Raw genomic sequence first — 27,585 nt, forward strand, 5'->3', positions numbered from 1 at the left:
ATCTGTCTGCGGTCTTCCAGTACCTCTGCTACCTGTCTGTGGTCTTCCAGGACCTCTGCTACCTGTCCTCTGCTACCTGTTTGTCTGTGGTCTTCCAGGACCTCTGCTACCTGTCTGTCTGTGGTCTTCAAGTACCTCTGCTACCTGTCTGTCTGCGGTCTTCCAGTACCTCAGCTACCTGACCTCTGCTACCGGTCTGTCTACGGTCTTACAGTACCTCTGCTACCTGTCCTCTTCTACTTGTCTGTCTGCGGTCTTCAGGAACCTCTGCTACCTGTCTGTCTGTGGTCTTCAAGGACCTCTGCTACCTGTCTGTCTGCGATCTTCCAGTACCTCTGCTACCTGTCTGTCTGCGGTCTTCCAGTACCTCTGCTACCTGTCTGTCTGCGGTCTTCCAGTACCTCTGCCAACTGTCCTCTTCTACCTGTCTGTCTGCGGTCTTCCAGGATCTTTGCTACCTGTCTGCGGTCTTCCAGGACCTTTGCTACCTGTCTGTCTGCGGTCTTCCAGGACCTCTGCTACCTGTCTCTTTGCGGTCTTCCAGTACCGCTGCTACCTGTCCTCTTCTACCTGTCTGTCTGCGGTCTTCCAAGACCTCTGCTACCTGTCTCTCTGCGGTCTTCTAGTACCGCTACTACCTGTCCTCTTCTACCTGTCTGTCTGCGGTCTTCCAAGACCTTTGCTACCTGTCTGTCTGCGGTCTTCCAGTACCTCTGCTACCTCTCCACTTCTACCTGTCTGTCTGCGGTCTTCCAGGACCTTTGCTACCTGTCTGTATGCGGTCTTCCAGGACCTCTGCTACCTGTCCTCTGCTACCTGTTTGTCTGTGGTCTTGCAGGACCTCTGCTACCTGTCTGTCTGTGGTCTTCAAGGACCTGTGCTACCTGTCTGTCTGCGGTCTTCCAGTACCTCTGTTACCTCTCCTCTTCTACCTTTCTGTCTGCGGTCTTCCAGTACCTCTGCTACCTGTCTGTGGTCTTCCAGGACCTCTGCTACCTGTCCTCTGCTACCTGTGTGTCTGTGGTCTTCCAGGACCTCTGCTACCTGTCTGTCTGTGGTCTTCAAGGACCTCTGCTACCTGTCTGTCTGCGGTCGTCCAGTACCTCAGCTACCTGACCTCTGCTACCGGTCTGTCTACGGTCTTACAGTACCTCTGCTACCTGTCCTCTTCTACTTGTCTGTCTGCGGTCTTCAGGAACCTCTGCTACCTGTCTGTCTGTGGTCTTCAAGGACCTCTGCTACCTGTCTGTCTGCGGTGTTCCAGTACCTCTGCTACCTGTCTGTCTGCGGTCTTCCAGTACCTCTGCTACCTGTCTGTCTGCGGTCTTCCATTACCTCTGCCAACTGTCCTCTTCTACTTGTCTGTCTGCTGTCTTCCAGGATCTTTGCTACCTGTCTGTCTGCGGTCTTCCAGGACCTTTGCTACCTGTCTGTCTGCGGTCTTCCAGGACCTCTGCTACCTGTCTCTTTGCGGTCTTCCAGTACCGCTGCTACCTGTCCTCTTCCACCTGTCTGTCTGCGGTCTTCCAAGACCTCTGCTACCCGTCTCTCTGCGGTCTTCCAGTACCGCTGCTACCTGTCCTCTTCTACCTGTCTGTCTGCTGTCTTCCAAGACCTTTGCTACCTGTCTGTCTGCGGTCTTCCAGTACCTCTGCTACCTCTTCACTTCTACCTGTCTGTCTGCGGTCTTCCAGGACCTTTGCTACCTGTCTGTATGCGGTCTTCCAGGACCTCTGCTACCTGTCCTCTGCTACCTGTGTGTCTGTGGTCTTGCAGGACCTCTGCTACCTGTCTGTCTGTGGTCTTCAAGGACCTGTGCTACCTGTCTGTCTGCGGTCTTCCAGTACCTCTGTTACCTCTCCTCTTCTACCTTTCTGTCTGCGGTCTTCCAGTGCCTCTGCTACCTGTCTGTCTGCGGTCTTCCAGTACCTCTGCTACCTGTGTGTCTGTGGTCTTCCAGGACCTCTGCTACCTGTCTGTCTGTGGTCTTCAAGGACCTGTGCTACCTGTCTGTCTGCGGTCTTCCAGTACGTCTGCTCCTGTCCTCTTCTACCTGGCTGTCTGCGGTATTCAAGGACCTCTGCTACCTGTCTGTCTGCGGTCTTCCAGTACCTCTGCTACCTGTCTGTCTGCGGTCTTCCAGGACCTCTGCTACCTGTCTGTCTGCGGTCTTCCAGGACCTCTGCTACCTGTCTGTCTGTGGTCTTCAAGGACCTGTGCTACCTGTCTGTCTGCGGTCTTCCAGTACCTCTGCTCCTGTCCTCTTCTACCTGTCTGTCTGCGGTCTTCAAGGACCTCTGCTACCTGTCTGTCTGCGGTCTTCCAGTACCTCTTCTACCTGTCTGTCTGCGGTCTTCCAGGACCTCTGCTACCTGTCTGTCTGTGGTCTTCAAGGACCTCTGCTACCTGTCTGTCTGCGGTCTTCCAGTACCTCTGCTACCTGTCTGTCTGCGGTCTTCCAGTACCTCTGCTACCTGTCTGTCTGCGGTCTTCCAGGACCTCTGCTACCTGTCTGTCTGCGGTCTTCAAGGACCTCTGCTACCTGACTGTCTGCGGTCTTCAAGGACCTATGCTACCTGTCTGTCTGCGGTCTTCCAGTACCTCTGCTACCTGTCCTCCGCTATCTATCTGTCTGCGGTCTTCCAGTACCTCTGCTACCTGTTCTCTTCTACCTGTCTGTCTGCGGTCTTCCAGTACCTTTGCTACCTGTCTGTCTGCGGACTTCCAGTACCTCTGCTACCTGTCCTCTTCTACCTGTCTGTCTGTGGTCTTCAAGGACCATTGCTACCTGTCCTCTGCTACCTGTCTGTCGGTGGTCTTCAATGACCTCTGCTACCTGTCTGTCTGCGGTCTTCAAGGACCTCAGCTACCTGTGTGTCTGCGGTCTTCCAGGACCTCTGCTACCTGTCTGTCTTCGGTCTTCAAGGACCTCTGCTACCTGTCCTCTTCTACCTGTCTGTCTGTGGTCTTCAAGGACCTCTGCTACCTGTCTGTCTGCGGTCTTCAAGGACCTCTGCTACCTGTCTGCGGTCTTCCAGGACCTCTGCTACCTGTCCTCTGCGACCTGTCTGTCTGCGGTCTTCAAAGACCTCTGCTACCTGTCTGTCTTCAGTCTTACAGGACTTCTGTTACCTGTTCCCGTTCTTCCAGGACCTCTGCTACCTGTTCTCGGTCCTCCAGGACCTCTGCTACCTGTCTGTCTGCAGTCTTCCAGGACCTCTGTTATCTGTCTGTCTTCAGTCTTTCAGGAACTCTGCTACCTGTTCAAGGTCTTCCAGGACCTCTGCTACCTGTCTGTCTGCAGTCTTCCAGTACCTCTGCTACCTGTCTGTCTGCGGTCTTCCAGTACCTCTGCTACCTGTCTGTCTGCAGTCTTCCAGGACCTCTGCTACCTGTCTGTCTGTGGTCTTCAAGGACCTGTGCTACCTGTCTGTCTGCGATCTTCCAGTACCTCTGCTCCTGTCCTCTTCTACCTGTCTGTCTGCGGTCTTCAAGGACCTCTGCTACCTGTCTGCCTGCGGTCTTCCAGTACCTCTGCTACCTGTCTGTCTGCGGTCTTCCAGGACCTCTGCTACCTGTCTGTCTGTGGTCTTCAAGGACCTCTGCTACCTGTCTGTCTGCGGTCTTCCATTACCTCTGCTACCTGTCTGTCTGCGGTCTTCCAGTACCTCTGCTACCTGTCTGTCTGCGGTCTTCCAGGACCTATGCTACCTGTCTGTCTGCAGTCTTCAAGGACCTCTGCTACCTGTCTGTCTGCGGTCTTCCAGTACCTCTGCTACCTGTCCTCCGCTATCTGTCTGTCTGCGGTCTTCCAGTACCTCTGCTACCTGTTCTCTTCTACCTGTCTGTCTGCGGTCTTCCAGGACCTTTGCTACCTGTCTGTCTGCGGACTTCCATTACCTCTGCTACCTGTCCTCTTCTACCTGTCTGTCTGTGGTCTTCAAGGACCATTGCTACCTGTCCTCTGCTACCTGTCTGTCTGTGGTCTTCAAGGACCTCTGCTACCTGTCTGTCTGCGGTCTTCAAGGACCTCAGCTACCTGTGTGTCTGCGGTCTTTCAGGACCTCTGCTACCTGTCTGTCTTCGGTCTTCAAGGACCTCTGCTACCTGTTCTCTTCTACCTGTCTGTCTGTGGTCTTCAAGGACCTCTGCTACCTGTCTGTCTGCGGTCTTCAAGGACCTCTGCTACCTGTCTGCGGTCTTCCAGGACCTCTGCTACCTGTCCTCTGCTACCTGTCTGTCTGCGGTCTTCAAAGACCTCTGCTACCTGTCTGTCTTCAGTCTTACAGGACTTCTGTTACCTGTTCCCGTTCTTCCAGGACCTCTGCTACCTGTTCTCGGTCTTCCAGGACCTCTGCTACCTGTCTGTCTGCAGTCTTCCAGGACCTCTGTTATCTGTCTGTCTTCAGTCTTCCAGGAACTCTGCTACCTGTTCAGGGTCTTCCAGGACCTCTGCTACCTGTCTGTCTGCAGTCTTCCAGGACCTCTGCTACCTGTTTCCCACATGCCTCAACCCTTCGGGTTTGAAGATCCATCTCACCTAGTGAGGCTTACAGCGCCCAGTAAAGTGGTGTTACCGTCCTAGTTATCTAGTGGTTCCTGGTGGATTTGGCTGCATACCTAGCTTCTGGCGTGTAGGAAGATGGTGTCCCAGACCTAGTTATCTAGTGATTCCTGATGGATTTGGCTGCATACCTAGCTTCTGGCGTGTAGGACGATGGTGTCCCAGTCCTAGTTATCTAGCAGTTCCTTGTGGACTTGGCTGCATACATAGCTTCTGGTGTGTAGGATGATGGTGTCCCAGTCCTAGTTATCTAGCAGTTCCTTGTGGACTTGGCTGCATAGATAGCTTCTGGTGTGTAGGATGATGGTGTCCCAGCCTAGTTTTCTAGTAGTTCCTGATGGACTTGGCTGCATAGATAGCTTCTGGTGTGTAGGACGATGGTGTCCCGTCCTAGTTATCTAGTGGTTCCTGGTGGACTTGGCTGCACACATAGCTTCTGGTGTGTTGGACGATGGTGTCCCAGTCCTAGTTATCTAGTGGTTCCTGGTGGAGATGGCTGCATACATAGCTTCTGGTGTGTAGGACGATGGTGTCCCGTCCTAGTTATCTAGTGGTTCCTGGTGGACTTGGCTGCACACATAGCTTCTGGTGTGTTGGACGATGGTGTCCCAGTCCTAGTTATCTAGTGGTTCCTGGTGGAGATGGCTGCATACATAGCTTCTGGTGTGTAGGACGATGGTGTCCCGTTCTAGTTATCTAGTGGTTCCTGGTGGACTTGGCTGCATACATAGCTTCTGGTGTGTTGGACGATGGTGTCCTAGTTGTAGTTATCTAGTGATTTCTGGTGGACTTGGCTGCATACATAGCTTCTGGTGTGTAGGGCAATGGTGTCCCAGTCCTAGTTTTCTAGTGGTTCCTGGTGGGCTTGGCTGCATACATAGCCTCTGGTGTGTAGGACGATGGTGTCCCAGTCCTAGTTTTCTAGTGGTTCCTTGTGGACTTGGCTGCATACATAGCTTCTGGTGTGTAGGACGATGGTGTCCCGTTGTAACATACCTGGTGGCGTTCTTGCATAGTGCTACATCCCCCACTATGCAAGATCGCAAACTTGATCACCAGTCCAGTCTGCTAGCCTGGCTTCCCTCCATGCTGTCTGCTTGCCTCTGTTCTGGCTGCTTAAGGGCGGCGCCCGATCACTTCCTGCTTCTTATAGCTGCTGTGGGCGCACCCCTAATGCGTCCTCAGCCTATTGCTGTCTGTCACTGGGTATTTAAACCAGCTTCACCTGGAAGCTAGTGCCTGAGCATCTCGTTCCTTCAGAGGGCTTCTTGCCCCTGATGTGCCAGGTCCTGTCTGAACTTTCTCCTAGCCTGTTGTCTGTCCGCCTTCCTGGAGGCTGTATTTCCAGGCCAGTCTGAACACGCTCCTAGCCTGTTCGTCCCGCCATTCAGGGGGCCGCATACCCAGACTCGCTCCTGTTTCTCGCTGCAGTGTCGGTTCCTGTCCGAACACTCAGTTCCTGTCTGAACACTCTCCTAGCCTTTTACCTGTTTTGTCTCTATGTCCATCCCTTCCCTTTTCCTGCATTGTCTGAACCTGCACCTAACTCCTACTCGCTGTCACTGTACTCCCGTTTGTGAGTTTTAGAGTCCACTCGCTACTTCATTGCAAGTACCTTGTGTGTATCTGGTTCTACCTTTCCCTTCCAGTCTGTTCCATTTGCTCTGCCCTTGCTCACCGCTCCGGCGGTTCTTGCCTGCTCTGCCTTGCTCACCGCTCCGGCGGTTCTTGCCTGCTCTGCCTTGCTCACCGCTCCAACGGTTCTTGCCTGCTCTGCCTTGCTCACCGCTCCGGCGGTTTCTGCCCGCTCTACCTTGCTCACCGCTCCGGCGGTTCTTGCCTGCTCTGCCTTGCTCACCGCTCCAGCGGTTCTTGCCTGCTCTGCCTTGCTCACCGCTCCAACGGTTCTTGCCTGCTCTGCCTTGCTCACCGCTCCGGCGGTTCTTGCCTGCTCTGCCTTGCTCAGCGCTCCAGCGGTTCTTGCCTGCTCTGCCTTGCTCACCGCTCCGGCGGTTCTTGCCTACTCTGCCTTGCTCACCGCTCAGGCGGTTTCCGCTCTGCTCTGCCTTGCTCACCGCTCCTGCGGTTTCCGCTCTGCTCTGCCTTGCTCACCGCTCCTGCGGTTTCCGCTCTGCTCTGCCTTGCTCACCGCTCCTGCGGTTTCCGCTCTGTTCTGCCTTGCTCACCGCTCCTGCGGTTTCCGCTCTGCTCTGCCTTGCTCACTGCTCCTGCGGTTTCCGCTCTGCTCTGCCTTGCTCATCGCTCCTGCGGTTTCCGCTCTGCTCTGCCTTTGCTCACCGCTACGGCGGTCTCGCCCCGCTCTGCTCTTGCTCACTGCTCCAGGCGGCCTTGTCCTGCCCTACTCTTGCGCGCCGCTCCAGGCGGTCTCGCCCCGCTCTGCTCTTGCTCACCGCTCCGGCGGCCTCGCTCTGCTCTGTTTGTCTACCGCATTCGCGGTTCTGTTCCTGAGTCCCAATCTGTATTGGACCTTATCCCGTCTGTGCTCCGACCTGCTTGTGCCTCCCTGTCTGCACTCTAGCCGTGCTTGCCTGTACCCCCTGCCTGCATACCCGCCTGCCTGCATACCCGCCTGCCTGCATACCAGTCGTGCCTGCCTGTGCCCCCAGTCGGTGTGCCAGCCGAGCCTGCCTGTTCCTGTATTCCCCGGTGTGGGTCAACAGCCGTGTCCGGGGTCTGACCTGGAGTAGCACCTGGTCCCTCTGCTCGGTTCCTCCCTGGTGCACTGGCGTCGTATGCCGTCGTGCGACCTTTGTCGGATCGGGCAGATACTTAGTTACGCCCCTTCCAGGCACTCTCCGGTTCATGGTCCAGTGGGATCACTAAACACGCACATGCCAGTCAGTCCGGGCGTGTGCATAACACCCGTCCTAGTTTTCTAGTAGTTCCTGATGGACTTGGATGCATAGATAGCTTCTGGTGTGTAGAAAGATGGTGTCCCGTCCTAGTTTTCTAGTAGTTCCTGATGGACTTGGCTGCATACATAGCTTCTGGTGTGTTGGACGATTGGGTCCCAGTCCTAGTTATCTAGTGGTTCCTGGTGGAGATGGCTGCATACATAGCTTCTGGTGTGTAGGACGATGGTGTCCCGTCCTAGATATCTAGCGGTTCCTGGTGGACATGGCTGCATACATAGCTTCAGGTGTGTAGGACGATAGTGTCCCAGTCCTAGTTATCTAGCGGTTCCTGGTGGACATGGCTGCATACATAGCTTCTGGTGTGTAGGACGATAGTGTCCCAGTCCTAGTTATCTAGTGGTTCCTGGTGGACTTGGCTGCATACATAGCTTCTGGCGTGTAGGATGATGGTGTCCCGTCCTAGATATCTAGCGGTTCCTGGTGGACATGGCTGCATACATAGCTTCTGGTGTGTAGGACGATGGTGCCACAGTCCTAGTTATCTAGCGGTTCCTGGTGGACATGGCTGCATACATAGCTTCTGGTGTGTAGGATGATGGTGTCCCAGTCCTAGTTATCTAGCGGTTCCTGGTGGACTTGGCTGCATACATAGCTTCTGGTGCGTAGGACTATGGTGTCCCAGTCCTAGTTATCTAGCGGTTCCTGGTGGACTTGATTGCATACATAGCTTCTGGCGTTTAGGATGATGGTGTTCCCGTCCTAGTTATTTAGTGGTTCCTGGTGGACTTGGCTGCATACATAGCTTCTGGCGTGTAGGACAATGGTGTCCCAGTCCTAGTTATCTAGTGGTTCCTGGTGGACTTGGCTGCATAGATAGCTTCTGGTGTGTAGGATGATGGTGCCACAGTCCTAGTTATCTAGTGGTTCCTGGTGGGCTTGGCTGCATACATAGCTTCTGGTGTGTAGGACGATGGTGCCACAGTCCTAGTTATCTAGTGGTTCCTGGGGGACTTGGCTGCATACATAGCTTCTGGTGTGTAGGACGATGGTGCCACAGTCCTAGTTATCTAGCGGTTCCTGGTGGACATGGCTGCATACATAGCTTCTGGTGTGTTGGACGATGGTGTCCCAGTCCTAGTTATCTAGTGGTTCCTGGTGGACTTGGCTGCATACATTGCTTCTGGCGTGTAGGACGATGGGGTCCCAGTCCTAGTTATCTACCGGTTCCTGGTGGACTTGGCTGCAAACATAGCTTCTGGCGTGTAGGACGTTGGTGTTCCCCGTCCTAGTTATTTAGTGGTTCCTGGTGGACTTGGCTGCATACATAGCTTCTGGTGTGTAGGGAGATGGTGTCCCAGTCCTAGTTATGTAGTGGTTCCTGGTGGACTTGGCTGCATACATAGCTTCTGGTGTGTAGGACGATGGTGTCCCAGTCCTAGTTATTTAGTGGTTTCTGGTGGACTTGGCTGCATACATAGCTTCTGGTGTGTAGGACGATGGTGCCACAGTCCTAGTTATCTAGTGGTTCCTGGTGCACTTGGCTGCATACATAGCTTCTGGTGTGTAGGATGATGGTGTCCCAGTCCTAGTTATCTAGTGGTTCCTGGTGGGCTTGGCTGCATACATAACTTCTGGTGTGTAGGACGATGGTGTCCCAGTCCTAGTTATCTAGTGGTTCCTGGTGGACTTGGCTGCATACATAGCTTCTGGTGTGTAGGATGATGGTGTCCCAGTCCTAGTTATCTAGTGTTTCCTGGTGGACTTGGCTGCATACATAGCTTCTGGTGTGTTGGACGATGGTGTCCCAGTCCTAGTTATCTAGCGGTTCCTGGTGGACATGGCTGCATACATAGCTTCTGGTGTGTAGGACGATGGTGTCCCAGTCCTAGTTATCTAGTGGTTCCTGATGGACATGGCTGCATACATAGCTTCTGGTGTGTAGGACGATGGTGTCCCAGTCCTAGTTATCTAGTGGTTCCTGGTGGACTTGGCTGCATACGTAGCTTCTGGTGTGTAGGACTATGGCGTCCCAGTCCTAGTTATCTAGTGGTTACTGGTGGAGATGGCTGCATACATAGCTTCTGATGTGTAGGACGATGGTGGCACAGTCCTAGTTATCTTGTGGTTCCTGGTGGAGATGGCTGCATAGATAGCTTCTGGTGTGTAGGACGATGGTGCCACAGTCCTAGTTATCTAGTGGTTCCTGGTGGAGATGGCTACATAGATAGCTTCTGGTGTGTAGGACGATGGTGTCCCAGTCCTAGTTATCTAGTGGTACCTGGTGGAGATGGCTGCAAACATAGCTTCTGGTGTGTAGGACGATGGTGCCACAGTCCTAGTTGTCTAGTGGTTCCTGGTGGAGATGGCTGCATAGATAGCTTCTGGTGTGTAGGACGATGGTGTCCCAGTCCTAGTTATCTAGTGGTTCCTTGTGGAGATGGCTGCATAGATAGCTTCTGGTGTGTAGGACGATGGTGCCACAGTCCTAGTTATCTAGTGGTTCCTGATGTACTTGGCTGCATACATAGCTTCTGGTGTGTTGGACGATGGTGTCCCAGTCCTAGTTATCTAGCGGTTCCTGGTGGACTTGGCTGCATAGATAGCTTCTGGTGTGTTGGACGATGGTGTCCCAGTCCTAGTTATCTAGTGGTTCCTGGTGGACTTGGCTGCATAGATAGCTTCTGGTGTGTAGGATGATGGTGTCCCAGTCCTAGTTATCTAGTGGTTCCTGGTGGACTTGGCTGCATGGATAGCTTCTGGTGTGTAGGACGATGGTGTCCCAGTCCTAGTTATCTAGTGGTTCCTGGTGGACTTGGCTGCATACATAGCTTCTGGTGTGTAGGATGATGGTGTCCCAGTCCTAGTTATCTAGTGTTTCCTGGTGGACTTGGCTGCATACATAGCTTCTGGTGTGTTGGACGATGGTGTCCCAGTCCTAGTTATCTAGCGGTTCCTGGTGGACATGGCTGCATACATAGCTTCTGGTGTGTAGGACGATGGTGTCCCAGTCCTAGTTATCTAGTGGTTCCTGATGGACATGGCTGCATACATAGCTTCTGGTGTGTAGGACGATGGTGTCCCAGTCCTAGTTATCTAGTGGTTCCTGGTGGACTTGGCTGCATACGTAGCTTCTGGTGTGTAGGACTATGGCGTCCCAGTCCTAGTTATCTAGTGGTTACTGGTGGAGATGGCTGCATACATAGCTTCTGATGTGTAGGACGATGGTGGCACAGTCCTAGTTATCTTGTGGTTCCTGGTGGAGATGGCTGCATAGATAGCTTCTGGTGTGTAGGACGATGGTGCCACAGTCCTAGTTATCTAGTGGTTCCTGGTGGAGATGGCTACATAGATAGCTTCTGGTGTGTAGGACGATGGTGTCCCAGTCCTAGTTATCTAGTGGTACCTGGTGGAGATGGCTGCAAACATAGCTTCTGGTGTGTAGGACGATGGTGCCACAGTCCTAGTTGTCTAGTGGTTCCTGGTGGAGATGGCTGCATAGATAGCTTCTGGTGTGTAGGACGATGGTGTCCCAGTCCTAGTTATCTAGTGGTTCCTTGTGGAGATGGCTGCATAGATAGCTTCTGGTGTGTAGGACGATGGTGCCACAGTCCTAGTTATCTAGTGGTTCCTGATGTACTTGGCTGCATACATAGCTTCTGGTGTGTTGGACGATGGTGTCCCAGTCCTAGTTATCTAGCGGTTCCTGGTGGACTTGGCTGCATAGATAGCTTCTGGTGTGTTGGACGATGGTGTCCCAGTCCTAGTTATCTAGTGGTTCCTGGTGGACTTGGCTGCATAGATAGCTTCTGGTGTGTAGGATGATGGTGTCCCAGTCCTAGTTATCTAGTGGTTCCTGGTGGACTTGGCTGCATGGATAGCTTCTGGTGTGTAGGACGATGGTGTCCCAGTTCTGGTTATCTAGTGGTTCCTGGCAGACTTGGCTGCATAGATAGCTTCTGGTGTGTTGGACGATGGTGTCCCAGTCCTAGTTATCTAGCGGTTCCTGGTGGACATGGCTGCATACATAGCTTCTGGTGTGTAGGACGATGGTGTCCCAGTCCTAGTTATCTAGTGGTTCCTGGTGGACTTGGCTGCATACGTAGCTTCTGGTGTGTTGGACGATGGTGTCCTAGTCCTAGTTATCTAGTGGTTCCTGGTGGACTTGGCTGCATACATAGTTTCTGGTGTGTAGGACGATGGTGGCACAGTCCTAGTTATCTAGTGGTTCCTGGTGGACTTGGCTGCTTACATAGCTTCTGGTGTGTTGGACGATGGTGTCCCAGTCCTAGTTATCTAGCGGTTCCTGGTGGACATGGCTGCATACATAGCTTCTGGTGTGTAGGGCGATGGTGTCCCAGTCCTAGTTATCTAGTGGTTCCTGGTGGACTTGGCTGCATACATAGCTTCTGGTGTGTAGGACGATGGTGGCACAGTCCTAGTTATCTAGTGGTTCCTGGTGGAGATGGCTGCATAGATAGCTTCTGGTGTGTAGGACGATGGTGCCACAGTCCTAGTTATCTAGTGGTTCCTGGTGGAGATGGCTGCATAGATAGCTTCTGGTGTGTAGGACGATGGTGTCCCAGTCCTAGTTATCTAGTGGTACCTGGTGGAGATGGCTGCATACATAGCTTCTGGTGTGTAGGACGATGGTGCCACAGTCCTAGTTGTCTAGTGGTTCCTGGTGGAGATGGCTGCATACATAGCTTCTGGTGTGTAGGACAATGTTGTCCCAGTTCTAGTCTACAAGTTCCTGATACCCAGTAGTTACTGTCCTACTGCTTGGGATTTTGTCAGGTCTTGCACCCAGCAGCTCCTTTTGGCCAGCGCCTTTGCTGCACACTTTTAAGGAGGCATTTGCTCAGCACTGCAGTCATTGTCTAGGATCCTTCCCAATTTCTTCTCCATGGTTCTGTCCTGAGCGATGTCGAAAGGAAACAATGGAGCAGTTACAATAAAACAACCTTTTCTCTGTCTCCTGGAATTGTCCTTTTATGAACTGATTACTTCCCAATCCCGCAGTTCTACATTTCCACTGTTAGTCTATGTTGACACATTGGTGTTTTGGGGTTTTTTTGCTGCTTTTTTTCTGCATATGCAAAACCTGCTCTTTTGGCAGGAAAGAAGCTGCTGACTAAAAGTAGGTTTTGCTGAGGTTTTACTGCGTGTTTTTGCTGTATATTGTTGCTGTGTTTTTTTGGTACAGATTATCTGTGTCATTTGTTTATAGTACATTTAAAAAAAGTTAGTTTTATTCATCAAAAACACAACAAAAATACAGAAAAAAAGAATGGTGCAAACAGATTAAATAAAATAAAGTGCAAAGAGATTTGGGCGTAGGGGATAATACTCCGATTATCTTCTGCTTCATTGGTTGTATTCCAGAGCAATAGCTGACTGCTAATAGTATTACTCCAGTCCCTACGCTCGAATACAGCTTGTCCATCGCCTTAACACGTGTCACCCCCACAGTGTGTCTGGTGGGCACATCAGGAGGCTACTGTGTGGCTGGTGGGCACATCAGGAGGCTACTGTGTGGCTGGTGGGCACATCAGGAGGCTGCTACTCCAATCTTATTGTGCGGTTTTATTTGATTAGCACATATAGGAGTATTGACAAGTCTTATCTGTTTGGACTTTATTGCTAGGTATTATAAACTAAATGGGCAAAGTGCAATATCTCATAACACTGTACCAGGAATATTGAAACAATACAAAGTAATTGGGATCCATTAACATGTAGTAAGTGAGTCCTGAGAATACAGACTCTTTATTTAGGAGATCCAGACTCATGGAACTGGGCGAATAATATGGAGAAGCTATAAATACGCTATAGGGTATTGGGACACACTTATGCTAAATCCTATGAAGACATACAGATTATAGTTTCCTATAAACAATATTACACAACACATGATTGTTTTTAGATTTTATTGCTATCTGGAATATGACCCAATATTTATGCTAAGGGTCGTATTGGATAGAATGTAAATAACACAGTGGAAAAGGCTTAGTGTGTCTTAATTATCATAATGAAGGTTATATTCTATTACTGCTCCCCCTCAGTCAGTGATAGTGTTGTTAATTAAATTGACTTTTTTGAGTCCATTAGGTCTTCATTCAGTGATTTTGAGAAAGTGTTATGCCCAGCCTGTCAGGGGGAGTGGAAAGTGGTGCCCACAGCCTGTCAAGGGGAGTGGAAAGTGGTGCCCACAGCCTGTCAGGGGGAGGGGAAAGTGGTGCCCACAGCCAGTCAGGGGGAGGGGAAAGTAGGGCCCACAGCCTGTCAGGGGGAGGGGAAAGTGGGGCCCACAGCCTGTCATGGGGAGGGGAAAGTGGTGCCCACAGCCTGTCATGGGGAGGGGAAAGTGGTGCCCACAGCCTGTGAGGGGGAGGGGAAAGTGGCGCCCACAGCCTGTCAGGGGGAGGGGAAAGTGGCGCCCACAGCCTGTCATCGGGAGGGGAAAGTGGTGCCCACAGCCTATCAGGGGGAGGGGAAAGTGGTGCCCACAACCTGCCAGGGGGAGGGGAAAGTGGTGCCCACAGACTGTCAGGGGGAAGGGAAAGTGGTGCCCACAGCCTCTCAGGGGGAGGGGAAAGTGGTGCCCACAGCCTGTCGGGGGGGAGAGGAAAGTGGTGCCCACAGCCTATCAGGGGGAGGGGAAAGTGGTGCCCACAGCCTGCCAGGGGGAGGGGAAAGTGATGCTCACAGCTTGTCAGGGGGAGAGGAAAGTGGGGCCCACGGCCTGTCATGGGGAGGGGAAAGTGGGGCCCACGGCCTGTCATGGGGGGGGAAAGTGGTGCCCTCAGCCTGTCAAGGGGAGGGGAAAGTGGTGCCCAAAGCCTGTCAGGGGGAGGGGAATGTGGTGCCCACACCCTGTCAGGGAGAGGGGAATGTGGTGCCCACAGCCTGTCATGGGGAGGGGAAAGTGGTGTCCACAGCCTATCAGGGGGAGGGGAAAGTGGTGCCCACAGCCTGCCAGGGGGAGGGGAAAGTGGTGCCCACAGCCTGCCAGGGGGAGAGGGAAGTGGTGCCCACAGCCTTTCGGGGGGGGAGTGGTGCCTCAGCCGGTCAGGAGGAGGGGAAAATGGTGCCCACATCCTTTCACGGGGAGGGGAAAGTGGTGCCCACAGCCTGTCAGGGGGGGGAATGTGGGGCCCACAGCATGCCAGGGGGAGGGGAAGTGGTGCACACAGCTTGCCAGGGGGAGGATAAAGTGGTGCCTACAGCCTTTCAGGGGGAGGGGAAAGTGGTGCCCAAAGCCTGTCAGGGGGACAGGAAAGTGATGCCCACAGCCTGTCAGGGGGACAGGAAAGTGGTGCCCACAGCCTGTCAGGGAGAGGGGAAAGTGGTGCCCACAGCCTGTCAGGGAGAGGGGAAAGTGGTGCCCACAGTCTGTCAGGGGGAGGGGACAGTGATGCCCACAGCCTGTCAAAGGGAGGGGAAAGTGGTGCCCACAGCCTGTCAAGGGGAGGGGAAAGTGGCGCCCACAGCCTGTCAAGGGGAGGGGAAAGTGGTGCCCACAGCCTGTCAGGGGGACAGGAAAGTGGTGCCCACAGCCTGTCAGGGAGAGGGGAAAGTGGTGCCCACAGTCTGTCAGGGGGAGGGGACAGTGATGCCCACAGCCTGTCAGGGGGAGGGGAAAGTGATGCCCACAGCCTGTCAGGGGTAGGGGAAAGTGGTGCCCACAGCCTATCAAGGGGAGGGGAAAGTGGTGCCCACAGCCTGTCAAGGGGAGGGGAAAGTGGGGCCCACAGTCTGTCAGGGGGAGTGGAATGTGGGGCCCACAGCCTATCAGGGGGAGGGGAAAGTGGGGCCCACAGCCTGTCAGGGGGAGGGGAAAGAGGGGCCTACAGCCTGTCAGGGGGAGTGGAAAGTGGCGCCCACAGCCTGGCAGGGGGAGTGGAAAGTGGTGCCCGCCGCCTGTCAGGGGGAGGGGAAAGTGGTGCCCACAGCCTGCCAGGGGGAGGGGAAAGTGGTGCCCACAGCCAGTCAGGGGGAGGGGAAAGTGGTGCCCACAGCCTGTCAGGGGGAGGGGAAAGTGGTGCCCACAGCCTGTCAGGGGGAGGGGAAAGTGGGGCCCACGGCCGGTCATGGGGAGGGGAAAGTGGTGCCCACAACCTGTCAAGGGGAGGGGAAAGTGGTTCCCACAGCCTATCAGGGGAAGGGGAAAGTGGTGCCCACAGCCTGTCAGGGGGAGGGGAAAGTGGGGCCCACAGCCTGTCAGGGGGGAGTGGACTGTGGGGCCCACAGCCTGTCAGGGGGAGGGGATTATGGGGCCCACAGCCTGTCAGAGGGAGGGGAAAGTGGTGCCCACAGTCTGTAAGGGGGAGGGGAAAGTGGGGCCCACAGCCTGTCAGGGGGAGTGGAAAGTGGGGCCCATAGCCTATCAGTGTGAGGGGGAAGTGGTGCTCACAGCTTGTCAGTGTGAGGGAAAAGTGGTGCCCACAGCTTGTCAGTGTGAGGGAAAAGTGGTGCCCACAGTCTGTCAGGGAGATGGGAAAGTGGTACCCACAGCCTGTCAGGGGGATGGGAAAGTGGTGCCCACACTCTGTCAGGGGGAGGGGAAAGTGGTGCCCACAGCCTTTTAGGGGGAGGGGAAAGTGGTGCCCACAGCCTGTCAGAGTGAGTGGAAAGCGGTGCCCACAGTCTATCAGGGGGAGGGGAAAGTGGTGCCCACAGCCTGTCAGGGGGAGAGGAAAGTGGTGCCCACCTCCTGTCAGGGGGAGGGGAAAGTGGTTCCCACAGCCTGTCAGGGGGAGGGGAAAGTGGTTCCCACAGTCTGTCATGTGGAGGGGAAAGTGGTGCCCACAGCCTGTCAAAGGTAGGGGAAAGTGGGGCCCACAGCCTTTCAGAGGGAGGGGAAAGTGGTGCCCACAGCCTGTCAGGGGGAGGGGAAAGTGGTGCCCACAGCCTGTCAGGGGGAGGGGAAAGTGGTGCCCACAGCCTGTCAAGGGGAGGGGAAAGTGGTGCCCACAGCCTGTCAGGGGGAGGGGAATGTGGTGCCCAGAGCCTGCCAGGGGTACGGGAAAGTGCTGCCCACAGCTTGTCAGTGGAGGGGAAGTGGTGCCCACAGCAGGGGGAGGGGAAAGTGGTGCCCACAGCAAGGGGAGGGGAAAATGGGGCCCACAGCCTGTCAGGGGGAGGGGAAAGTGGGGCCCACAGCCTGACAGGGGGAGGTGAAAGTGGTGCCCACAGCCTGTCAGGCGGAGGGGAAAGTGGGGCCCACAGCCTGTCAGGGGGGAGTGGACTGTGAGGCTCACGGCCTGTCAGGGGGGAGTGGACTGTAGGGCCCACAGTCTGTAAGGGGGAGGGGAAAGTGGGGCCCACAGCCTGTCAGGGGGAGTGGAAAGTGGTGCCCATAGCCTGTCAGTGTGAGGGGGAAGTGGTGCCCACAGCTTGTCAGTGTGAGGGAAAAGTGGTGCCCACAGTCTGTCAGGGGGAGGGGAAAGTGGTGCCCACAGCCTGTTAGGGGGAGGGGAAAGTGGGGCCCACAGCCTGTCAGGGGGAGGGGAAAGTGGAGCCCACAGCCTGTCAGGGGGAGGGGAAAGTGGTGCCCACAGCCTGTCTGGGGGAGGGGAATGTGGTGCCCATAGCCTGTCATGGGGAGCGGAAAGTGGTGTCCACAGCCTATCAGGGGGAGGGGAAAGTGGTGCCCACAGCCTGCCAGGGGGAGGGGAAAGTGGTGCCCACAGCCTGCCAGGGGGAGGGGGAAGTGGTGCCCACAGCCTTTAAGGGGGGGAGTGGTGCCTCAGTCGGTCAGGAGGAGGGGAATGTGGTGCCCACAGCCTGCCAGGGGGAGGGGAAAATGGTGCCCACATCCTTTCATGGGGAGGGGAAAGTGGTGCCCACAGCCTGTCAGGGGGAGGGGAATGTGGGGCCCACAGCATGCCAGGGGGGGGGGAAGTGGTGCACACAGCTTGCCAGGGGGAGGGGAAAGTGGTGCCTACAGCCTTTCAGGGGGAGGGGAAAGTGGTGCCCAAAGCCTGTCAGGAGGACAGGAAAGTGATGCCCACAGCCTGTCAGGGGGACAGGAAAGTGGTGCCCACAGCTTGTCAGGGAGAGGGGAAAGTGGTGCCCACAGCCTGTCAGGGAGAGGGGAAAGTGGTGCACACAGCCTGTCAGGGAGAGGGGAAAGTGGTGCCCACAGTCTGTCAGGGGGAGGGGAAACTGATGCCCACAGCCTGTCAAGGGGAGGGGAAAGTGGTGCCCACAGCCTGTCAAGGGGAGGGAAAAGTGGGGCCCACAGCCTGTCAAGGGGAGGGGAAAGTGGTGCCCACAGCCTGTCAGGGGGAGGGGAAAGTGGTGCCCACAGCCTGTCAGGGGGAGGGGAAAGTGGTGCCCACAGCCTGTCAGGGGTAGGGGAAAGTGGTGCCCACAGCCTATCAAGGGGAGGGGAAAGTGGTGGCCACAGCCTGTCAAGGGGAGGGGAAAGTGGGGCCCACAGTCTGTCAGGGGGAGTGGAATGTGGGGACCACAGCCTGTCAGGGGGAGGGGAAAGTGGGGCCCACAGCCTGTCAGGGGGAGTGGAAAGTGGTGCCCACAGCCTGTCAGGGGGAGTGGAAAGTGGTGTCCGCAGACTGTCAGGGGGAGGGGAAATTGGTGCCCACAGCCTGTCAGGGGGAGGGGAAATTGGTGCCCACAGCCTGTCAGGGGGAGGGGAAAGTAGTGCCCACAGCCTGTCAGGGAAGGGGAAAGTGGTGCCCACAGCCTGTGAAGGGGAGGGGAAAGTGGTGCCCACAGCCTGTGAGGGGGAGGGGAAAGTGGGGCCCACGGCCGGTCAAGGGGAGGGGAAAGTGGTGCCCACAGCCTGTCAAGGGGAGGGGAAAGTGGTTCCCACAGCCTATCAGGGGAAGGGGAAAGTGGTCCCCAAAGCCTGTCAGGGGGAGGGGAAAGTGGTGCCCACAGCCTGTCAGGGGGAGAGGAAAGTGGTGCCCACAGCTTGTCAGGGGGAGGGGAAATTGGTGCCCACAGCCTGTCAGGGGGAGGGGAAAGTGGGGCCCACAACCTGTCATGGGGAGGGGAAAGTGGTGCCCACAGCCTGTCAAGGTGAGAGGAAAGTGGTTCCCACAGCCTGTCAGGGGAAGGGGAAAGTGGTGCCCAAAGCCTGTCAGGGGGAGGGGAAAGTGGTGCCCACACCCTGTTAGGGGGAGGGGTATGTGGTGCCCACAGCCTGTCATGGGGTAGGGAAAGTGGTGTCTGCAGCCTATCAGGGGGAGGGGAAAGTGGTGCCCACAACCTGCCAGGGGGATGGTTAAGTGGTGCCCACAGCCTGCCAGGGGGAGGGGGAAGTGGTGCCCCCAGCCTGTCAGGGTGGGGGGAGTGGTGCCCACAGCCTGTCAGGAGGAGGGGAAAGTGGTGCCCACAGCCTGACAGGAGGAGAGGAAAGTGGTGCCCACAGCCTGTCAGGGGGAGGGGAAAGTGGTGCCCACATTCTGTCAGGGGGAGGGGAAAGTGGTGCCCACAGCCTGTCACGGGAGGGGAAAGTGGGGCCCACAGCATGCCAGGGGGAGGGGAAGTGGTGAACACAGCTTGCCAGGGGGAGGGAAAAGTGGTGCCTACAGCCTTTCAGGGGGAGGGGAAAGTGGTGCCCACAGCCTGTCAGGGGGACGGGAAAGTGATGCCCACAGCCTGTCAGGGGGAGGGGAAAGTGGTGCCCACAGCCTGTCAGGGGGAGTGGAAAGTGATGCCCACAGCCTGTCAGGGGGAGGGGAAAGTGGTGCCCACAGTCTGTCAGGGGGAGGGAAAAGTGGTGCCCACAACCTGTCAGGGGGAGGGGAAAGTGGTGCCCACAGCCTGTCAAGGGGAGGGGAAAGTGGTACCCACAGCCTGTCAGGGGGAGGGGAAAGTGGTGCCCACAGCCAGTCAGAGGGAGGGGAAAGTGGTGCCCACAGCCTGTCAATGGGAGGGGAAAGTGGTACCCACAGCCTGTCAGGGGGAGGGGAATGTGGTGCCCACAGCATGTCAGGGGGAGGGGAAAGTGGTGCCCACAGCCTGTCAGGGGGAGGGGAAAGTGGTGCCTACAGCCTGTCAAGGGGAGGGGAAAGTGGGGCCCACAGCCTGTCAGGGGGGAGTGGAATAAGGGGGCCCACAGTCTGTCAGTGGGGAGTGGAATATGGGGCCCACAGCCTGTCAGGGGGAGGGGAAAGTGGTGCTCACAGTCTGTCAGGGGGAGGGGAAAGTGGGGCCCACAGCCTGTCAGGGGGAGTGGAAAGTGGAGCCCATAGCCTGTCAGTGTGAGGGGGAAGAGGTGCCCACAGCTTGTCAGTGTGAGGGAAAAGTGGTGCCCACAGCCTGTCACGGGGACGGGAAAGTGATGCCCACAGCCTGTCAGGGGTAGGGGAAAGTGGTGCCCACAGCCTGTCAGGGGGAGTGGAAAGTGGTGCCCACAGCCTGTCAGGGGGAGGGGAAAGTGGTGCCCACAGCCAGTCAGGGGGAGGGGAAAGTGGTGCCCACAGCCTGTCAAGGGGAGGGGAAAGTCGTACCCACAGCCTGTCAGGGGGAGTGGAATGTGGTGCCCACAGCCTGTCAGGGGGAGGGGAAAGTGGTGCCAACAGCCTATCAGGGGAAGTGGAAAGTGGTGCCCACAGCCTGTCAAGGGGAGGGGAAAGTGGGGCCCACAGCCTGTCAGGGGGGAGTGGAATATTGGGCCCACAGCCTGCCAGGGGGAGTGGCAAGTGGTGCCCACAGCCTGTCAGGGGGAGGGGAAAGTGGTGCCCACAGCCTGTTAGGGGGAGGGAAAAGTGGTGCCCACAGCCTGTCAGGGGGAGGGGAAAGTGGTGCCCACAGCCTGTCAGGGGGAGGGGAAAGTGGTGCCCACAGCCTGTCAAGGGGAGGGGAAAGTGGGGCCCACAGCCTGTCAGGGGGAGTGGAATATGGGGCCCACAGCCTGTCAGGGGGTAGTGGAATATGGGGCCCACAGCCTGTCAGAAGGAGGGGAAAATGGTGCCCACAGTCTGTCAGGGGGAGGGGAAAGTGGGGCCCACAGCCTGTCAGGGGGAGTGGAAAGTGGGGCCCATAGCCTGTCAGTGTGAGGGGGAAGTGGTGCCCACAGCTTGTCAGTGTGAGGGAAAAGTGGTGCCCACAGCCTGTCAGGGTGTTGAGAAAGTGGTAGCCACAGCCTGTCAGGGGGATTGGAAAGTGGTGCCCACAGCTTGTGAGTGTGAGGGAAAAGTGGTGCCCACAGCCTGCCAGGGGGATGGGAAAGTGGTACCCACAGCGTGTCAGGGGGATGGGAAAGTGGTGCCCACAGCCTGTCAGGGGGAGGGGAAAGTGGTGCCCACAGCCTGTCAAGGGGAGGGGAAAGTGGTGCCCACAGCCGGTCAGGGGGAGTGGAATGTGGGGCCCACAGCCTGTCAGGGTGAGGGGAAAGTGGTGCCCACAGCCTGTCAAGGGGAGGGGAAAGTGGGGCCCACAGCCTGTCAGGGGGGAGTGGAATATGGGGCCCACAGCCTGTCAGGGGGGGAGTGAAATATGGGGCCCACAGCCTGTCAGGGGGAGGGGAAAGTGGTGCCCACAGTCTGTCAGGGGGAGGGGAAAGTGGGGCCCACAGCCTGTCAGGGGGAGTGGAAAGCGGGGCCCATAGCCTATCAGTGTGAGGGGGAAGTGGTGCCCACAGCTTGTCAGTGTGAGGGAAAAGTGGTGCCCACAGCTTGTCAGTGTGAGGGAAAAGTGGTGCCCACAGCCTGTCAGTGTGAGGGAAAAGTGGTGCCCACAGCTTGTCAGTGTGAGGGAAAAGTGGTGCCCACATCCTGTCACGGGGATGTGAAAGTGGTACCCACAGCCTGTCAGGGGGATGGGAAAGTGCTGCCCACAGTCTGTCAGGGGGAGGGGAAAGTGGTGCCCACAGCCTGTTAGGGGGAGGGGAAAGTGGTGCCCACAGCCTGTCAGAGTGAGTGGAAAGTGGTGCCCACAGCCTGTCAGGGGGAGGGGAAAGTGGTGCCCACAGTCTGTCAAGTGGATGAGAAAGTGGTGCCCACAGCCTGTCAGAGGGAGGGGAAAGTGGGGCCCACAGCCTGTCAGGGGGAGGGGAAAGTGGTGCCCACAGCTTGTCAGTGTGAGGGAAAAGTGGTGCCCACAGCCTGTCAGGGGGATGGGAAAGTGGTACCCACAGCCTGTCAGGGGGTTGGGAAAGTGGTGCCCACAGCCTGTCAGGGGGTTGGGAAAGTGGTGCCCACAGCCTGTTAGGGAGAGGGGAAAGTGGTGCCCACAGCCTGTCAGGTGGGGGGAAAGTGGTGCCCACAGCCTGTCAGGGGGAGGGGAAAGTGGTGCCCACAGCCTGTCAGGGGGAGGGGAAAGTGGTGCCCACAGCCTGTCAGGGGGAGTGGAAAGTGGTGCCCACAGCCTGTCAGGGGGAGGGGAAAGTGGTGCCCACAGCCTGTCAGGGTGAGGGGAAAGTGGTGACCACATCCTGTCAGGGGGAGGGGAAAGTGGTGCCCACAGCCTGTCAGGGGGAGGGGAAAGTGGTGCCCACAGCCTGCCAGGGGGAGGGGAAAGTGGTGTCCACAGCAGGGGGAGGGGAAAGTGGTGCCCACAGCACGGGGAGGGTAAAATGGAGCCCACAGCAGGGGGAGGGGGAAATGGAGCCCACAACCTGTCAGGGGGAGGGGAAAGTGGGGCCCACAACCTGACAGGGGGAGGGGAAAGTGGGGCCCACAGTCTGTCAGGAGGGAGTGGACTGTGGGGCCCACAGCCTGTCAGGGGGAGGGGAATGTGGTGCCCACAGTCTGTAAGGGGGAGGGGAAAGTGGGGCCCACAGCCTGTCAGGAGGAGTGGAAAGTGGTGCCCATAGCCTGTCAGTGTGAGGGGGAAGTGGTGCCCACAGCTTGTCAGTGTGAGGGAAAAGTGGTGCCCACAGCCTGTCAGGGGGATGGGAAAGTGGTACCCACAGCCTGTCAGGAGGATGGGAAAGTGGTGCCCACAAACTGTCAGGGGGAGGGGAAAGTGGTGCCCACAGGCTGTTAGGGGGAGGGGAAAGTGGTGCCCACAGCCTGTCAGGGGGAGGGGAAAGTGGTGCCCACAGCCTGTCAGGGGGAGGGAAAAGTGGTGCCCACAGCCTGTGAAGGGGAGGGGAAAGTGGGGCCTACAGCCTGTCAGGGGGAGTGGAATATGGGGCCCACAGCCTGTCAGGGGGGAGTGGAATATGGGGCCCACAGCCTGTCAGGAGGAGGGGAAAGTGGTGCCCACAGTCTGTCGGGGGGAGGGGAAAGTGGGGCCCACAGCCTGTCAGGGGGAGTGGAAAGTGGGGCCCATAGCCTGTCAGTGTGAGTGGGAAGTGGGGCCCACAGCTTGTCAGTGTGAGGGAAAAGTGGTGCCCACAGCCTGTCAGGGTGATGGGAAAGTGGTACCCACAGCCTGTCAGGGGGATGGGAAAGTGGTGCCCACAGTATGTCAGGGGGAGGGGAAAGTGGTGCCCACAGCCTGTTAGGGGGAGGGGAAAGTGGTGCCCACAGCCTGTCAGAGTGAGTGGAAAGTGGTGCCCACAGTCTGTCAGGGGGAGGGGAAAGTGGTGCCCACAGCCTGTTAGGGGGAGGGGAAAGTGGTGCCCACAGCCTGTCAGAGTGAGTGGAAAGTGGTGCCCACAGTCTGTCAGGGGGAGGGGAAAGTGGTGCCCATAGCCTGTCAGGGGGAGGGGAAAGTGGTGCCCACAGCCTGTCAGGGGGAGGGGAAAGTGGTGCCCACAGCCTGTCAGGGGGAGGGGAAAGTGGTTCCCACAGTCTGTCAAGTGGAGGGGAAAGTGGTGCCCATAGCCTGCCAGAGGAAGGGAAAGTGGGGCCCACAGCCTGTCAGAGGGAGGGGAAAGTGGTGCCCACTGCTTGTGAGTGTGAGGGAAAAGTGGTGCCCACAGCCTGTCAGGGGGATGGGAAAGTGGTACCCACAGCCTGTCAGGGGGATGGGAAAGTGGTGCCCACAGCCTGTCAGGGGGAGGGGAAAGTGGTGCCCACAGCCTGTCAGGGGGAGGGGAAAGTGGTGCCCACAGCCTGTTAGGGGGAGGGGAAAGTGGTGCCCACAGCCTGTCAGAGTGAGTGGAAAGCGGTGCCCACAGTCTATCAGGGGGAGGGGAAAGTGGTGCCCACAGCCTGTCACGGGGAGGGGAAAGTGGTGCCCACAGCCTGTCAGGGGGAGGGGAAAGTGGTGCCCACAGCCTGTCAGGGGGAGGGGAAAGTGGTGCCCACAGCCTGTCAGGGGGAGGGGAAAGTAGTGCCCACAGCCTGTCAGGGGGAGGGGAAAGCGGTGCCCACAACCTGTCAGGGGGAGGGGAAATCGGTGCCCACAGCCTGTCAGGGGGAGGGGAAAGTGGTGCCCACAGTCTGTCAAGTGGATGAGAAAGTGGTGCCCACAGCCTGTCAGAGGGAGGGGAAAGTGGGGTCCACAGCCTGTCAGGGGGAGGGGAAAGTGGTGCCCACAGCTTGTCAGTGTGAGGGAAAAGTGGTGCCCACAGCCTGTCAGGGAGATGGGAAAGTGGTAGCCACAGCATGTCAGGGGGTTGGGAAAGTTGTGCCCACAGCCTGTCAGGGGGTTGGGAAAGTGGTGCCCACAGCCTGTTAGGGAGAGGGGAAAGTGGTGCCCACAGCCTGTCAGGGGGAGGGGAAAGTGGTGCCCACAGCCTGTCAGGGGGAGGGGAAAGTGGTGCCCACAGCCTGTCAGGGGGAGGGGAAAGTGGTGCCCACAGCCTGTCAGGGGGAGGGGAAAGTGGTGCCCACAGCCTGTCAGGGGGAGGGGAAAGTGGTGACCACAGCCTGTCAGGGGGAGGGGAAAGTGGTGCCCACAGCCTGTCAGGGGGAGGGGAAAGTGGTGCCCACAGCCTGCCAGGGGGAGGGGAAAGTGGTGTCCACAGCAGGGGGAGGGGAAAGTGGTGCCCACAGCAGGGGGAGGGGAAAATGGAGCCCACAACCTGTCAGGGGGAGGGGAAAGTGGGGCCCACAGCCTGTCAGGGGGGAGTGGACTGTGGGGCCCACAGCCTGTCAGGGGGAGGGGAAAGTGGTGCCCACAGTCTGTAAGGGGGAGGGGAAAGTGGGGCCCACAGCCTGTCAGGGGGAGTGGAAAGTGGTGCCCACAGCTTGTCAGTGTGAGGGAAAAGTGGTGCCCACAGCCTGTCAGGGGGATGGGAAAGTGGTACCCACAGCCTGTCAGGAGGATGGGAAAGTGGTGCCCACAGTCTGTCAGGGGGAGGGGAAAGTGGTGCCCACAGGCTGTTAGGGGGAGAGGAAATTGGTGCCCACAGCCTGTCAGGGGGAGGGGAAAGTGGTGCCCACAGCCTGTCAGGGGGAGGGGAAAGTGTGCCCACAGCCTGTCAAGGGGAGGGGAAAGTGGGGCCTACAGCCTGTCAGGGGGAGTGGAATATGGGGCCCACAGCCTGTCAGGGGGGAGTGGAATATGGGGCCCACTGCCTGTCAGGAGGAGGGGAAAGTGGTGCCCACAGTCTGTCGGGGGGAGGGGAAAGTGGGGCCCACAGCCTGTCAGGGGGAGTGGAAAGTGGGGCCCATAGCCTGTCAGTGTGAGGGGGAAGTGGGGCCCACAGCTTGTCAGTGTGAGGGAAAAGTGGTGCCCACAGCCTGTCAGGGTGATGGGAAAGTGGTACCCACAGCCTGTCAGGGGGATGAGTAAGTGGTGCCCACAGTCTGTCAGGGGGAGGGGAAAGTGGTGCCCACAGCCTGTTAGGGGGAGGGGAAAGTGGTGCCCACAGCCTGTCAGAGTGAGTGGAAAGCGGTGCCCACAGTCTGTCAGGGGGAGGGGAAAGTGGTGCCCATAGCCTGTCAGGGGGAGGGGAAAGTGGTGCCCACAGCCTGTCAGGGAGAGGGGAAAGTGGTGCCCACAGCCTGTCAGGGGGAGGGGAAAGTGGTTCCCACAGTCTGTCAAGTGGAGGGGAAAGTGGTGCCCATAGCCTGCCAGAGGAAGGGAAAGTGGGGCCCACAGCCTGTCAGAGGGAGGGGAAAGTGGTGCCCACAGCTTGTGAGTGTGAGGGAAAAGTGGTGCCCACAGCCTGTCAGGGGGATGGGAAAGTGGTACCCACAGCCTGTCAGGGGGATGGGAAAGTGGTGTCCACAGCCTGTCAGGGGGAGGGGAAAGTGGTGCCCACAGCCTGTTAGGGGGAGGGGAAAGTGGTGCCCACAGCCTGTCAGGGGGAGGGGAAAGTAGTGCCCACAGCCTGTCAGGGGGAGGGGAAAGTGGTTCCCACAGTCTGTCAAGTGGAGGGGAAAGTGGTGCCCACAGCCTGTCAGAGGGAGGGGAAAGTGGGGCACACAGCCTTTCAGGGGGAGGGGAAAGTGGTGCCCACAGCCTGTCAGGGGGAGGGCAAATTGGTGCCTACAGCCTGTCAGGGGGTGGGGAAAGTGGTGCCCACAGCCTGTCAGGGGGAGGGGAATGTGGTGCCCAGAGCCTGCCAGGGGTACGGGAAAGTGGTGCCCACAGCTTGTCAGGGGAGGGGAAAGTGGTGCCCACAGCCTGTCAGGGGGAGGGGAAAGTGGTGCCCACAGCCTGTCAGGGGGAGGGGAAAGTGGTGCCCACAGCCTGTCAGGGGGAGGGGAAAGTGGTGCCCACAGCCTGCCAGGGGGAGGGGAAAGTGGTGCCCACAGCCTGCCAGGGGGAGGGGAAAGTGGTGCCCACAGCAGGGGGAGGGGAAAGTGGTGCCCACAGCAGGGGGATGGGAAAATGGGGCCCACAGCCTGTCAGGGGGAGGGGAAAGTGGGGCCCACAGCCTGACAGGGGGAGGGGAAAGTGGGGCCCACAGCCTGTCAGGGGGAGGGGAAAGTGGGGCCCACAGCCTGTCAGGGGGAGGGGAAAGTGGGGCCCACAGCCTGTCAGGGGGGAGTGGACTGTGGGGCCCACAGCCTGTCAGGGTGGAGTGGACTGTGGGGCCCACAGCCTGTCAGGGGGGAGTGGACTGTGGGGCCCACAGCCTGTCAGGGGGGAGTGGACTGTGGGGCCCACAGCCTGTCAGGGGCAGGGGAAAGTGTTGCCCACAGTCTGTAAGGGGGAGGGGAAAGTGGGGCCCACAGCCTGTCAGGGGGAGTGGAAAGTGGTGAACAAAGCCTGTCAGTGTGAGGGGGAAGTGGTGCCCACAGCTTGTCAGTGTGAGGGAAAAGTGGTGCCCACTGCCTGTCAGGAGGATGGGAAAGTGGTACCCACAGCCTGTCAGAGTGAGTAGAAAGTGGTGCCCACAGTCTGTCAGGGGGAGGGGAAAGTGGTGCCCACAGCCTGTTAATGGGAGGGGAAAGTGGTGCCCACAGCCTGTCAAGTGGAGGGGAAAGTGGTGCCCACAGCCTCTCAGAGGGAGGGGAAAATGGGGCCCACAGCCTGTCGGGGGGAGGGGAAAGTGGGGCCCACAGCCTGTCAGGGGGAGGGGAAAGTGGGGCCCACAGCCTGCCAGGGGGAGGGGAATGTGGTGCCCAGAGCCTGCCATGGGTACGGGAAAGTGGTGCCCACAGCTTGTCAGGGGAGCAGAAGTGGTGCCCACAGCCTGTCAGGGGGAGGGGAAAGGTGTGTCCACAGCCTATCAGGGGGAAGGGAAAGTGGAGCCCACAGCCTGCCAGGGGGAGGGTAAAGTGGAGCCCACAGCCTGCCAGGGGGAGGGGGAAGTGGTGCCCACAGCCTGTCGGTGAGGAAATGGTGCCCACAGCCTGTCAGGAGGAGTGGAAAGTGGTGCCCACAGCCGGCAAGGGGAAGGGGAAAGTGGTGCTCACATCCTGTCAGGGGGAGGGGAAAGTGGTGCCCACAGCCTGTCAGGGGGAGGGGAAAGTGGGGCCCACAGCATGCCAGGGGTAGGGGAAGTGGTGCACACAGCTTGCAAGCGGGAGGGGAAAGTGGTGCCTACAGTCTTTCAGGGGGAGGGGAAAGTGGTGCCCACAGCCTGTCAGGTGGATGGGAAAGTGATGCCCACAGCCTGTCAGGGGGAGATGAAAGTGGTGCCCATAGCCTGTCAGTGTGAGGGGGAAGTGATGCCCACAGCTTGTCAGTGTGAGGGAAAAGTGGTGCCCACAGCCTGTCAGGGGGATGGGAAAGTGGTGCCCACAGCCTGCCAGAGTGAGTGGAAAGTGGTGCCCACAGTCTGTCAGGGGGAGGGGAAAGTGGTGCCCACAGCCTGTTAGGGGGAGGGGAAAGTGGTGCCCACAGCCTGTTAGGGGGAGGGGATAGTGGTGCCCACAGCCT

The sequence above is a fragment of the Phyllobates terribilis genome, unplaced genomic scaffold (assembly GCF_046119375.1).
Source record: "Phyllobates terribilis strain yellow unplaced genomic scaffold, ASM4611937v1 Scaffold_1__5_contigs__length_1240528914, whole genome shotgun sequence".
In the NCBI taxonomy this organism is placed as follows: domain Eukaryota; kingdom Metazoa; phylum Chordata; class Amphibia; order Anura; family Dendrobatidae; genus Phyllobates; species Phyllobates terribilis.